Source organism: Castanea sativa, chromosome 7 (genome assembly GCF_040712315.1).
Source record: "Castanea sativa cultivar Marrone di Chiusa Pesio chromosome 7, ASM4071231v1".
NCBI classification, from domain to species: domain Eukaryota; kingdom Viridiplantae; phylum Streptophyta; class Magnoliopsida; order Fagales; family Fagaceae; genus Castanea; species Castanea sativa.
Window position 1 is genome coordinate 25,350,324 of NC_134019.1, and position 15,961 is coordinate 25,366,284.

General features: G+C 31.3%; 1 pseudogene; it reads left to right on the forward strand.

Annotated features, from left to right (window-relative positions):
• The first annotated feature begins 3,490 nt into the window (after window positions 1-3,490).
• LOC142642033 (serine carboxypeptidase-like 13) lies at window positions 3,491-14,957 on the forward strand (annotated as a pseudogene).
• Window positions 14,958-15,961: the final 1,004 nt, after the last annotated feature.

Here is a 15,961-nt window from a genome sequence, read left to right on the forward strand (position 1 = left end):
AGCAAAAAAAAAAAAAAAACCCGAAAAAAATTTCAACTAAAATCTTCAAAAAAAAAAATTGTAACAGAGCAAAACAATGGACGGCAAGCCCAACAGATTACAGAGGAAGCAAACCCAGGATTCTCAAAAAGAAAAGAAAAAAAAAAACACCTCAATACAGATCAGAAACCTCAAATCAATAAATCAGTAGTTCTATACATCAGAAATCACTAAAGCCTTTCTCAAAAAAAAAAAAAAAAGGAAATCACTAAAGCTAAAGCAAACCTAAAAACAGAGCAACGCCTCCCCTTAGAAGTTAGATCGGTCTAGTTCCAATCGCAATCCAGAGCACATCGTCGCTCATCGGAGATCGCTCGCACATAGCGTCGCACATCGTTGCTCATCGCTCGCACATCATCATCGCACAGGTATTTCTCTCTCTTTCTCTCTCTAACTCCATCTTTGTCTCTCAGTCTCTCTCTCTCTCTCTATCTGAAATGAAATGAATGAGTTATGAGTCTCTCTCTCTCTCTCTCTCTCTTTATTCTTTAAGAGTAACTTTATCTGAACTGTGATTGGTTGAAGCAGTGAAGCTTTTGACTTTATTAATTTTTTGACTTTTTGATTTTGGTATTTTGGCTTTATCTTATGATTCTTATCCGTTGGTTGGTGTGTGTTGGTGAGATATTAATTGTCTTTTAGCGTAATGTTATTGTGATTTGTGAAATTGTGATTGTGATATTTTCTAATTGACAGCTGGCTCTTGTGATTGGGGGCATCAAGTAGGCTTGTCTATTGAGTGGGGTGGGGGTGGATGGGCTGATGGGCACATGGGGCCGGGTAATTGGGTAAAGTAGTGTAATGTGCACATCAGCACATGAGATGTGTAATGTGCACATGACTGGTTCTTTTAGTGTAATATGCAACTAATAAACAATAATTTAATTAATCAATAATTAATTGGGAAAAACAACTAATAAACAATAATTAAAAATTTAATTAACCAATACATTATAAAAGACAAACAAATTAAATTATGTTAAGCTAAATAACAATTAGTAATTTTATAATTAATGAAACAATAATATAACAAATTATAGTTTATAAAAGACAAACAAATTAATGAAACAACTAAACAACAATAATTAATAATTTTATTAATATTTCAAATGAATTTATAGTTTATTGTTTATTTCTTTGCTAGAATTATGGACAAATATGTGATAAGAAAACCACATATCCAAGATTCATCTCCTGTGCAAGATTCATCTTCATCTTCTAAGCAAGTTCATATTGACTTTAACTTAGAAAATCTTCCTTCAGATCCTGGGCTATGAGAAAAGATATTATTTTATCATCCTAATAATCATGATGAAATAAGAAAATATTATTTACGTGTTTTTTGATTTTTGTTGTTGTCAATATATAAAATTTTATTTTTATTAGATCGTATAATTTATGCTTGTTGAGGAACACCCTAAAAAGAATTCTTGGAACCACCACTGATCTCCACATCGTTTCTCAATGTTGTTTGTTTTGTGTGGCATGTTATTCGACTTAACCAATTAATAAGAACCATCACATAATTAACCTATAGCAAACCTTTCCGTTCTTTAAAAAACAGAAAAAAGAAAGAACCTTGACAAAACTTTCAGGTATGATGGTTGCGTAGCTAGTGTTGCTGCCACCAAGGTCAAACAAACAAATGGCTAAAGAAAGAAGTACGGTTAACATTAATATTTTTTATTACATTTCTTGGTCTACTTGTAAATCTTGATACCAATCAAAATAAAAAATGAAAGTTAAAAAACTGTTATCAGCTCCACCCCATTCTCGTAGGATTGAGATTATTTCTCCTTTTAAGCAAAAATAACAATAATAATAATTTATAAGACTGTTAGAGCATTAGCATTGAACGTGGCATATGGCAAATGGCAAATGGAGCCCTCTTTTGCAATTTTTTTACAATTCAAGCCCAAATTTTTTGCTCCATTGAATGTTGTATTTTGTAAAAAAAAAAAAAAAAAAAAAAAAACACACAATTGAGCTACAGTACCATCTTAAATGTAAGATGGTACTGTAGCTAATGGGAAAAAAAAAATTAAATTCTCTCTCACCCCTTTTAACCCGGAAATTTCTCTCTCCTCTCTCATTATTTCTCTTCTTTTCTCTCTCTTCCTTCTCTCTTTCTCATCTGCTTTCTCACTGTTCAAACTCAAGACCCCGTGGGTTTGCACCACGGTGGAATCGGATGGCTCCGATGGGTCGGCGTGAAGGCTCCGATGGTTTGAATCAAAACTCTGTTCAGCGTGGTATGGATTTTTTGTTGTGGGTTTCTATATGGATTTTTTGTTGTGGGTTGCAATCGGCGTGGGTTTCTTTGGAGGTGTGGGTTGCGATCGGCATGTGGGTTGATATGTCTGATAGAGGAGGAGTCTAGGTGTGCGATCGGCGTGGGTTTCTTTGGATGTGGTGGGTTTTTTTTTTTTTTTTTTTTTTTTTTCGATCTGGGTTAATATGGATGATGGAGGAGGAGTCTAGAAGATCGGCGTTGTGGTGGCTGTGCCGTTGATCCGCATGATTTTTTTTTTTTTTTTTTTTGATCTGGGTTAATATGGATGATGGAGGAGGAGTCTGGAAGATCGGCATTGTGGTGGCTGTGCCGTTGATCGGCATGATGATTTTTTTTTTTCCAGTTTCGCCGATCTGGAGTTGTGTGGAGGAGGAGTCTGGAAGATCGGCGTTGTGGTGGTTGTGTTGTTGATCAGCGTGATGGTTTTTTTTTTTTTTTTTTTTTTTTTTTTTTTTTTTTTCAGTTTCGCCGATCTGGAGTTGTATGGAGGAGGAATCTGGAAGAGAAGAAGGTGAAAAGTAAAGTAATGGGGATTCAATGAGGATAAAATTGGGAAAAAAAAAGGGAAAAATATATTTTATTGTGAAGGTATATTATTTTAATGAGTAGGATAGAAAAATAAAAGTTTTGATGTTGGGGTATTGTATAATGGTATGGTATAATTAATAAAGTAGTTTTTTAGATGGTAAAATAGGGTAGAATTAGGAAAAATGAATGTGGAGGCTCTTACAAACAATAACATCAAGATGATGTTATTGTTTGTAACACAGTCTCGTAAATTATTATTATTATTATTATTGAGGCCTTCATAAATTTTTAGTAAACTAAGATATGATTTATTCATAAAAATACTATTAAATTTTACTCTGACCATCAATCCATTAAAATATGGCCCCCATTTAAGACTAATTAAAAGCAAACAATATGACACTAAACACTAAAATCTAGTACAAACGAAGTTCTAAGACTGCGCCTAATAAGCGGGATATAGGCATATAAATTGAGGAGTTATCTCAAAATTGACCTTACAAGTGTAACTACTAATAAATTAGGCTCCTAATCCTTGCCATGTTTCACATGTTCATAGACTGTAAAGTAAATTTTTTTTTTAGTTGTTTAATTTTTGTTGTTGAGGAAGTGATCTAGCTATAGAATAAAGTAAGCACTCAAGTTGTATAATTGCCACTGGCCCTTTTGACTAACTGGTATGGTACCTTCTGCTAGTTTAACATAAACAAGCCACCACAACCACCGCTAATCACAAACCACAAAGAAACCCAGTTAACCATTTCCAGTAGCAACATTAGCACAATGTGGTTGTATATAGTTTCTTTCTTGGCTGTTGCCAACTTGGTTGCACCACAGTGGATCATCAATAGCCTCCCGGGCTTTTCCCGCGACCTCCCTTTCAAACTTGAAACTGGGTGTGAGCTTTAGTTTTCTTACTTCTAAGTTGTATAATCACAGTTTCATTCAATCTTATTATCAAGAATACTAACTTGTTAAGGGTTTTGGGATTTTAGGTACGTGGGTGCAGGTGACTTGGATGAAGTGCAACTATTCTACTACTTCATTGAATCTGAGAGGAGCCCAGAAGATGACCCTCTTGTGCTTTGGCTCACCGGTGGTCCTGGATGTTCCGCCTTTTCTGGCCTCGTATATGAAGTGGGTATGTAACTCGTCATATAATGCCATCTCTCACCATTAGATGAAATCCTTTCTAGCTATAATGAGAAACTAGTGTCAGTGTCTCACCTCCATTATCATATGACCATGAAGAATGACTTGATTCTCACATTACCGCCTGTTTGTCTGTAACTTTACAGAGAAACTAGTCACTATTTACGTTTGTTTGTTTATTTGCTTAAGAAAAAAAAAAAAAAAAGATAATTCTTGAACATTTTATTTTTCCATTCCAGCAAAAAAAAAAAAAATTATTTTTCCATCGCGAACTTTAGTGAATCTTAAACATTTATTTATCAAGAACAAAATTTAGTTACAAAATTAGTTATAACTTAAGGCTACAACTTCCTTAAAAAATATTAACATTACTACATATTTTGAAAATCTAACCGTTGAATTGCATGTTCTTTATGCTTTTATATACATGTTAAATTTTGTGCTAATCGGATATTATTTACTAAGGATCTATAAACTCATATTTTATGCATAATTTTAAACTACAAAAACTTATTGATGATATAATTTTATATAATTTTGTGCTAATCGGATATTATATAATTTTATGCATAATTTATATAATTTATTGATTTATATAATTTATTGATGATATAATTATTAATCTTTAACTTTCTAGAAATTTTGTAAGCATAGAGTATGTAAAAAGAAAATGTAATCCAATATGGCGAATTTGTTAAAATTCATTTCCAATAAAAAGATATTGAGTAACGTTGTAACATTAGACTCCAATCAATTTTATAGCTAAATTTTTTCTTTTTACAAAAATTTTTTATGATTTTTTTAAATAAAATAATAAAGAAAGTATTTGAAAATAAAATTTTAATAATACTTAAATCTTAAATTTGTAGTCCGATAGTAAATTATATCAATATGCTATTCCAATAATTCCATAAAAGTAAAATAAGATAAAAGAAATTGCATACAACTATTGTACGCAAAACATAAAATAAAGTTACCATCCATAAAATTAACTAAATATTTGGGGTTTTAAGAATATAGAATATAAAATGTTAGGTAGAATTACTAACAAAATCTATAATGAACTTCTAGAGTATATATATTAGACATTAAAAATATTTATTTATAAGAATTGCACGTCAAAATGATGAGTAACATCATTAGTTTTTTCATCTACAAAATATATTATTTACAGAAATTTAGTATATAAATATATATTGGAAATTGATTAATATAAAATTAATTTTTAAACTTTAGAGTAGAGTTGTATACAGGTCATATAAGGTTGGATCTAGATTTTTCCTTGTTGGGTCGGGTCAAATTAGCCATGAGTACTAAAAACCAATTTAAATCAAAATAAGTCACCGTTATTATTACCCAAACTTTTTTTTTTCTTAGTGAAAGTATCCAGAAACTTACGAGGAAAAAAAAAACTCAAGAAAGACAAAATTTTGTTTAAAATCCATTAAACTATTTATGCAAATCATACATATGACATCTGATTGAAATTTGAAAGTATCAATTAGTTTTTCATGATTACAATAACTTGTTAAATTTGATATATAATAAAAATAATGTTAATAACAGACTTAAGTAAAAGTGAAATTATCGTATTAGACCATATCATTTACTTCTCAAAAATGGAGAGAAACGATATTTTCTTAAAAAAGGACATGAAGCAGTCATGGGCTTCTTTCTCTTTTTTTTTTTCTTTTTCTTTTTCTTTTTCAAAAGATATTAGCTTTGTTATCTCTCACGAAGCATAACTAACCGGAAAAAGAATAGTAGTTGGGAAGACATTAGCTTTGTTATCTCTCACGAGTCACGAAGCATACCTAACCCGAAATAGAATAATAGTAGGTGGGAATTTTGGTTACTAACCAATTATCTATGGACAGATCATTTACTATTTGTCTAGTAAGCAGTGGGCTCCATCAGCAGACATCAGATATGATAAAAAAATATTCGCGTGATGTTGATAAGATCATATCAAGATACTGACAGAACATTTATTAATTCATCAAAAAGACAACATTTATACAACCTTTTTATTATTATTATTATTTTTTTTTTTTTTACAAAGTTTAGCTTTAAAACTTGTTATTGTTTAAGATTATAATTTTATTCAATAAAATAAATATTATTATATATTTTGAAATCTAATAGTTAAATTGTATGTTTTACGTGCTCTTATTATATATGTCAAAATTTGTGTCAATCGGATATTATTTACTATATGATCTATATGCTTATATATATATATATATATATATATATATATATATATATGCATAATTTTAAACTATAAAAACTTGCAATTTAAACAATTTATTAATGACAAAATTATTGATTTTTAAGTTTTTAGAAATTTTACAAGTATAGACGATATAAAAAGAAGATGTAATTCAATTGTGGATTTCTCAAAATTCACTTCCACTAAAAAGATATTGAGTAAGTTTGTAACCTTAGGTTACAATCAATTTTATAACTAAATTTTGTCCCCTTTTTTTATTATTTGTGTACTTAATTATAGGTCAAATTACAACTTACCAACATGTGGACCTATGATTTGGCAGAAATTTAAGTTTCCTACCTGTGTTTTAAAATTTGACACTTTATCTACTCGAGGTTTGACCTAAATTTACGTTACCTACTTGTAGTTTGAAATCCCATGATGCAAATGTTCTGTTGGATTCTTTTTTATCTTATTTGGTCTTGTATTTTATGTTTTTGTGTTTTTGGAGGAAAAATACATAAAAGTGGAACAAAATTACATATTTAGCCCTGTTTTTAACCTAAATGGGTTACAGAAATCTAATTAAACTAACCTTAGGTAGGTAAAATGTCAAAGTTCAAACCACATGTAAGCAACTTAAATTTCAGTCAAATCACAATTGGATAAGTTGTAATTTACCCTTAATTTTTTTTTTTATCAGTTTATCAAGGGCATAGTTTTGAAAGCTAAATTGAATTCTTTATTCTTTTTATTTTTTTAGCATCCGATAAAAATAAAAAAAATTGGATAAGAGCAATTGAAAACAAATTGAACGTGTAGTAAGTTAGTAATAAGTTGAAAAACAAATTGATTAGGCTTTGGAAGATGTAACAATGGGTCGGTCACTAGGGCTGGTTCCAGCATATAGGCAACTAAGGCAATCCTATAAGGCCCCCAAATAAAAAATGATCCCATTCTTTTAGCTAATATAATATACTATACATTTTAAATAAGACTTATTTGCCTTTTTACTCAGATTAAAAAAAGTTGAGGCTCATTTTACTAGCTAATAGAATGCATTGTATATTAAAAAGGCTTCCACTATGATACAAAACATAGAAAACTAGTTAATAATTTTAGTTTAAAGCAATAGATAAAGATTAAAGAGTTTGTAGACTCTAGCCATTATTGTATATTTGAATAAAAAAACAGTTAACTTTAGTGACATATTAAATTTCAATAATTTGCTGACTTGTACGATTAGGTATGATGGATACTTTTTTGCCCAATATTGAATATATGGACCTATTAGTAGGGTTGTAAATAAACTAAATATATTGTTTATGAATAACTCGAGCTCAGCTTGATAATAAATTTTTTTATGTTCATTTGTTTAACAAATAAGCCAATCTCTCGGTTATTAGAAAGCCAAACCTAAACATGGTAATAATATGTTTGTGAATAAACTCGTGAACATGCATGAGATTCAATTTAACTATATATATATATATATATATATATTTTTTTTTTTTTTTTTTTTTTTGAGAAACTGATTTAACTATATATATAATATTATATTTTTACATCTATACTTGTCTTATATGCTTTTGGTTTTTCTTTATTTGCGAAAAGATTTTTGCATTTTGTCTCAACTTTTTTCTTTTTGCAAATTATCTAACTTTTAAATTTTTTTTAAAATAAGTTAGTTTTTAACTTTTTGTCACACATTTAATATAAAAGATACCAAAAACTATACTTTATGATAAACATTATGAAAATAAGCTACTGAAAATAAGTTGTTGGTAAATAGACATAAATTATTATTCGTAGTTTATTAATAATATAAATAGTCTATTATTGTGAAGGGGTAAGAATATTAATTATGGCTTTACTATATATGAAAAAAGAGTAAGTTAACCAAATAGCTTGCAAACTAGATCTTGATCAATAAAAAACAAAAAAACAAACTTAAACATGTAATTTTGTTTAATGATAAGCCTATTTACCACTTTTTATAAATCACTTATAGTCGCACAAGTAACAACTTACCGATTTTTATGAATCGCTTTATAATCAGACAAGTAGCAAGTAAAAAAAGCCTTAATATCCGAATTCCAAAGATCATTTATTTTATTTTTTTTCTTTTTTTGGAACTCATATTTTACTATTTGACTTCGGCGAACTTGGCTTCTTTTTTTCTTTTTTTTTTGCCCCACCTGCATCTTGCCTTAATTTTTTATAATGCTTTCTTGCAGGTCCATTGTCATTTGACTATGCAAATTCCAAAACTTACTCACCCAAATTGAAGTTGAACCCATACTCATGGACAAAGGTACGAAACTGTAGCCACTTCCAGATTACGAGGTTAATTTGATGGTTGGGGTAGGTGTTTATGTAAATGGAAAAAAGTGACCTTCAATTTTTCAGGTTGCTAATATGATATTTTTGGATGCACCTGTTGGCTCTGGATTCTCTTATGCAAAAAATTGGGAAGGATACAATATCAGTGACACATCATCCGTAGCAGAAATCTATGAATTTCTACGGAAGGTGATCCAAAATTATATACTAATAACATTACTTAATTTAGTAAAATTGGAATTGTAATGTGATACAAATACAAAATATGCTTAATCCCCATTCAATCGGGACAAAGGATGATTATGCTCAGGTGGCCTTTGAAAGCTAAATCACAATTCATTGAATTTTTTATTTGTGACACAGTGGCTTCTGGTTCACCCCAAGTTCCTCTCAAACACATTGTATGTCATGGGAGATTCTTATTCTGGCATAACTGTCCCAATGGTTGTTCAAGAAATATCTGATGGTAATTATAACTTACATAAACGAAAAGCTTCTTATTTAATTCATACTACTTCATTTTGTTACAAAACATGACAAAACAAGTGAGACAGAAGAATCATATAATGATGGATTAATTTCAGTGTACATAATAATTGCAACCTTTCATTTTCTTGCAGGTAATGAAGCCAGTAGGGAGCCGCGAATGAATATCAAGGTATACGTTCAAGCATTAAAATTTGAATAAATTTGATTACTTTAGTTGGTTCTTGTTCATCAAAGCCTTTTAGTTTTGGACTTCTTAGCTGGTATTGAAATCAATTTGCTTTAAATTGGGCCAGGGATATGTGTTAGGAAATCCATTGACAAGTGCACATGCTGATTTCAATGCAAGAATTCCATTTGCTCACCTAAAGACGCTTATATCAGATGAACTATATGAGGTAATTTTCGGTTCTGCTTTTATTTGAATCTTGAAAGTTCTGCTTCTTTTTTTGCTTTTTCTTTATTATTATTATTATTATTATTATTATTATTATTATTATTCCTTTTTCAATGTATTTGGTAAGAAGTTGATCACAAATTTACAAGTTATCTAAAAAACTTCAATTTATTCCTTTTTCACTTCCATTTGATATGAAGTTGATCTGCTACACAAAAGTCTTCTTTATCGACATTTATGCTATTTCCATGGAAGACTTTCTTGTTCGGTTGTTCCTCATAATCTTTTTAACCCGCCTAGCAATTTTAATTAATTATAATAAATAAATAAAAACAATTTCTCATGTTAATTACTTTGAGACCGAGGTTAGAGATTATGGCTTAGATTGCAGGACATTGGTATTCTTTTGCAGTTTGTAATAATGTAGCAAACGATTTAAGTCTAGTCATCAGTGTCCATGATTTACTTTTTGAGAATGCTTTTTCCTGGAAAGTATATGTTACCTTCTTACACGTTCAATCATCTTTTTCAAAAAAATATTACTTAATACATGTGATTCTTTATTTTTGTAGTCAACTAAAAAGGACTGCAATGGCGAGTATATTGCCGTAGATCCAAGCAATGCAGCATGTGTGGATGATCTTAAAGTCTACACTGAGGTGAGTAAAAAAACCACTTGAGGTTCTTATAAGACGTCATTTTATTTCTAAAGATGATTTTATTTCCATCCCAACAAGAGTAAAGTAGAGTAAACACAGCCTAGTAAAGTATATAAAGCACTAAGAAATGTCTGTTTTAACTTTTATATGTCATATGGCATGCAGATTGATTTGCCTCTTGAATTTGCAGTGTACTGAGCAAATAAGGAGCTCACATATATTGGAGCCTACATGTCAGCTATTATCCCCAAAACCTAGGCCTAGGGTATCAAAGTGGGATCAAGATACTCTTATAGAAGATTCTGTAGACCTCCTCCGATCGATTACTCATCTTCCTGAACCTAGAAGATGGTGTCGGGTAAAAACTTACCCTTCTCTTTCGCACACAATGTCATGAGCCAGGCTGGTCCAACCCCTTATGCTCATATAGTTGTTTGACCTAATTTAGGCTGCACTCTATTAAAATTTTACTAAATATATGCTAACAAGGTTACTCCTTTTGTAGGCTTATAACTATCTGTATTCATACATTTGGGCAAATGATAAAACCATTCAAAAGGCTCTTCACATTCGGGAGGTATGTTGATCCTTAGAATGTTAACATTGATATCTCGAATTCGAAAGTAGTTTTGTACTTTGTTAAGTGTATTCAAATTGACCCTCAGGGAAGCATCAACGAGTGGGTGAGATGCAATGAGAGCTTAGTATACACATATGACATCAAAAGTAGTCTAAGTTATCACTAGAACGTTATCAAGAAAGGTTACGAGGTTCTCATTTACAGGTAATATAACCAAGTTGTTATGATGCTTCAGTCCTAGAATTAGCTATTGTTACATATCCATGTTCTTGACAAATGAAAGGGCAGAAAGTTTAAAGACACTTTAACCTTCTCTTTCGATGGCTGTTGTTTCAGCCTTCTGTCTAGTGAAACAACTTATTCAAATCATGAGGGAGTTGGATGTTGGATTTATAAGTGCCTAACCTACCTTTGGAGTTAATGTACTCCTTTTAAGGTGGGCTTGGGGCTTACACCTACAAGGCTTTTTATGCACACCTCTCCTTCTCCTTCTCTGTGCTTAGCAAACAATAATAATAATAATAATCACTCAAATCAGCCTAATGAGTAAAAAATTAAAGTTCACTTTCTACAGAAATAAATAAATAAATAAAAGAGGAAAAAAAACAGAGAAACAGGACAGAGCAAAGAAGAGGAGGAAGAGAATTTTCAGATTCAATGTTTCCTATCTACAGTTCACAATTACATCAGCTTGTTATTCTTCAATTGCAACTATTTTAGACCATACAAATGGATAAGTTCTTGGCCATACAAATCACTTAACACTATCCCAGATTTTCAAGATATTACTGTAGTTAAAATCTAACCAAACTTATAGTGCTATGAAATGTAACATATTGCTGTGATATGTTTTACCCAACAAATTATTCATAACATTCTCTCCTATAATGTGCTATCCTAAAACTCCTAAGGTTTATCTAAGTTGTAGAAATCTCTCCCCTAGAAGTGTTTTGTAAATACGTAATCCAATTACTCCTCTGTATTGCAAAACTTCAGGTCAACTTTTGTCCATATTCAATTGCTTCTATAGTAAAGTGATGTTTGATTGCTGTATGTCTTGTTTGACTATGATTAACTAGTTTCTTTGCCATTGCTTTGCTGATATATTGTCATGATACATATGGCAAGCTTCTTCTTGTTTTATCACCAATATCTTCTAGTATCCTCTTTGAATCCCATGACATGAGAATGTGATTGGAAAGTAGCAATTACTGTTGAAATGGTAACATAATGGTAACCTCATTATTTTCTTCAACTGTAGGGAGGTCTTGCAACATAATTTTATAGTATGGTAACTTCTAGTGAAAATTAAAGCGCCCAAGTCTTCTATGCCACAGCCAATGTTCATCAATGGCCCCCATCTTCAAAGCAACATTGCTTGCAAATTTGAAACCTATTGGAAAAATTTAGTTCCCTCCCATTCTCAACATTGATATCACATGCCTTTCCTCCCCATTGTCACGATAGCGCATCCATCTCCTTCAAAGAGAATAGAGTAGCCATACCATAAGCAGGGCCGGCCATAGGCTTAGGCCAATTAGACCATTGTCTAGGGCCCCCTTAATAGAGAATGCCCCAAATTTAGGGGCAAATTTTTATTATTATTTTTTTATATATAAATATTTTTGGGAGATATCAAAACATTTTAGTTTAAAATTTTTTCTCACTCTTAAGAAGTCTTAAAGAATTAAGTAATGCTAGAGATAGAGATAAGACAAATTTAAATAAATAGGTCTTACAAATAGACGTGTTACTAATCACAAGTAATTCAAATAGGAAAATGTTAAAAATACTATAAATTTTACTACATAACTTTTATTTATTTAATTATTTTTATACAAGATAAAATTATATTCTAGTCTAATTTAAGTGTATATATGTGTGAAACTCTCTTCTAGTAACTTAAATCTAGATCATTGCCCCCCACATCCTATAAGAACTTATACTTATAGAGTGATCACTGCACCAATGGTTCGTGATGGTCTCCATAACTTTTATAATTTAATGTGACAATAAATATGATAGGTAGATTTCAACAAACTATTGAATGCTTTATTTGAATATTTGTGATTAGAGATATATCTTTGTAATTCTCATGTTGTAAATTTTATAATATTTCTCGTATTTTTGTAAGCCTTATGTTGATCACATTCATTATAACACCAGTTTGTAGTAAAATTTGTTATAACTTTAGCATTTTCTAAAAAAAATCATATTAAAGAGTAAAAAGAATGAATTTTTTAAAAATTATTATATAAAATGCTAGTTAAATATTATTTAAGTAATAACATAAATGCTCCATTTGAAAATTTTGTCTTAGACCTCCGAAACGCTTAAACCGGCCCTAACCATAAGAGTTCACCAACACTAAGCAAATATTGTTCCAACACTGGAACTAACAGGACATCTTGAGTCAGCTTGATCACTTCCTTCTTATGAAATTCAATTGGGCCATTCCCCTTTACTTGATCAACATCACCATTTCCCAAATTCACTTGCGAATTGATAGTAGCATCCAAATCAAGAAAAAATCCTTCATCTACTCCAATGTGATTTTTCTAGTTGGTGTCTAAGAACCAAACATCATTCTTCGTCTCTCTCCGTTTGTTTTGATGTAAAATACTTTCAAATGTAAAAAAGTTTACTGTAAAATATTTTGATTATTTTCATGAAAACATTTTCAAGTGTTTAGCAATATTAGATACATGAAAATGTAAGCACAAACCAACCACCACCACCACCACCAAATACAAGCACAAACCACCACCAACCACCCAAAATTCAGATTGGAAAGGGCAAAAAAAAAAAAAAATAGCCACCACTGCCCTGCTACCACCAAAATCTAGTGACTAAACACCACCACCCACACTACCACCAACAGGAAGCAACAATACCAAAAAAAAAGAAATCCAAAATCAAAGATCAATGAAACCCACCCTTATTCAACTACCATTGACATTGGAACCCATTGCCACCATTGACATTGGAACCCACTACCACCATCGAAACACATGAACCACCACAACTACAGTCATGCCTGCCACCAAAACCCAACCACCAAACTCAAAACCAAACCTGAAAACACCAAACCCAACCCACCAAAAGCCAACACCAACAACCCACCCCACCACTAAGAGAGCGACAATGACACTCAAATTTGATGACAACCCATCCCACTACTGACCTTGTCACTAATTTGCACCGCCCTTATGCTCGTTATCCACATTGGAAACATTGATGCCAAGAGTCAAAGTCCCAAGGGGCTGCCAAAGAAGGTGGAGTTGGTGATAGGTGGGTTGGGTTGTGGAAAGAAACTGAGAGAGCGTGAGAGTGATAGAGAGGCAAATGTTTTACCACTATTTCAAGTGTAAAACATTTTATAATCTATTTAGTTTATTATCTCATGTTTTATCAAAATTCTTATAAAAGAAAGGTTTTCTTGTTTTGTTCCAAATAACACAGTGGAGATCATGACATGGTTATTCCATACATAGCTACGCACGCATGGATAGAATCACTAAACCTTACTATTGCTCATGATTGGAGGCCTTGGTTTGTTGATGGGCAAGTCGCAGGGTAGGTTTCTAATTTCATATTTCAGCAGTCATCTTTTCCCCTCCACCATCCCCTCTAACCTTTTAAAGTTTAAATACAAGTTATATTCAATTCAAAAGCTTATAATTGTCTCACAAATTACTTTTAATTGTATTGTGCAGATTCACAATGCAATATACATCTAAAAAGTACTGCTTGACATTTGCAACACTAAAGGCAAGAATTCATTTTAAGAAAATTTTGACACTACTTTTATAAAAAATGAGAAAAGCTGTCAAAACATTAGTTTTTTTTTTTTTTTTTCCCATAAAAATTTTTCTTTAAATTAGATGGTTAACACACACACATAGCCACAACATAACTCTAGCATTTGCTTTTTTGTAGGGAGCGGGTCACACAGCTCCAGAGTACAAGCCTAAAGAATCTCTTGCCATGATTGATAGGTGGTTATCTTACTATCCCCTCTAGTGAATAGGGGATTTTACAAATTCATCCCACTGAGTAGGCTTGTTGTAAATCGAGAATTTCGAGTAATTATACTTGTGTATTCCACATCGAATAATAAAATTCAACAAATTTACACAAGTTCTGTAATAATGTTAACTCGCCCAATATTTTGTTGGTGGTGGGTTATAAAAGCTATCAAGTCTGCTTATATATAAAAACAAAAATAAAATACTTATCAAAAAAATAAAATAAACCGATTCAACTTCTTCGCCTTTTTCTTTCCGTTCTTTTTCTTTCCGTTCTTGATTCTTGTTCATGATTAAATTAAAATAAGTCCCTAAAAAGTTGGTGCAAAAATTTCTTTCTAATGATCCTTAAACATGTCGTATGAAAATCTACATGCTATGATATGCCTTTCTGCTCATGATACATTCATCCCCTAAACTAAAACAATATGCGTAAGATGGTTATTGGATCCAGTAACACTTTGTAAATGCAACAAAGAAAGAAGATATGCAATCCCAGTTCAACCTAGCTGGTTTATCGAGCCTCAATTTTAATTCCAAGCTCAACCTTAAGATAATTCTCGGGCTGTAGGACAAATAGATTTAACATAACTTGCTATGTTCTCCCTTACAACATTGTTCTTTATTAACGGCCAAAATGGGCAAATCCCATTTTTGCGGAAAAAAAAAAAAAAAAAAAACAGCATTATGCCTCCTTTCCCAAACTAATTAGAGAAATGCTCCTCTTTTGAAACTCGATTTTCTCAAAATCAAGTTAAGTCCTATAGTAACGTTTTACGGAGCCTATATTGACGTTTTAAGGATCTATAGCGGCGTTTTGTAACTCAACCTCCATGAACTCGAGTTATAGGTAAAAAAACAAAAAAACTTGCATGTAACTCGAGCTCATGGAGCTCGAGTTACAATACGCCGCTATAGGTCCTTAAAACGTCATTATAGGCTCCTTAAAACGTCTTTATAGGGCTCTAGAAATTTTTTTTTGAAACTCGATTTTGAGAAAATTGAGTTTCAAAAGAGGGGCATTTCCCTAATTAGTTTAGGAAATGGGGCATTTGCCCATTTTCACAATTTATTAACCCCAAAATGAAAATTATAATACATATTAACCCCAATATTGTTCTTTATTGAATGTGAATTTTATCAACATAATTCCTTGAGTATGAACGCTGTAAACCAATAATCTACTTTGTATATGACAATATTATACCAAAATCCATAAGGAAAAAAAAAAATGGTCTAATCTG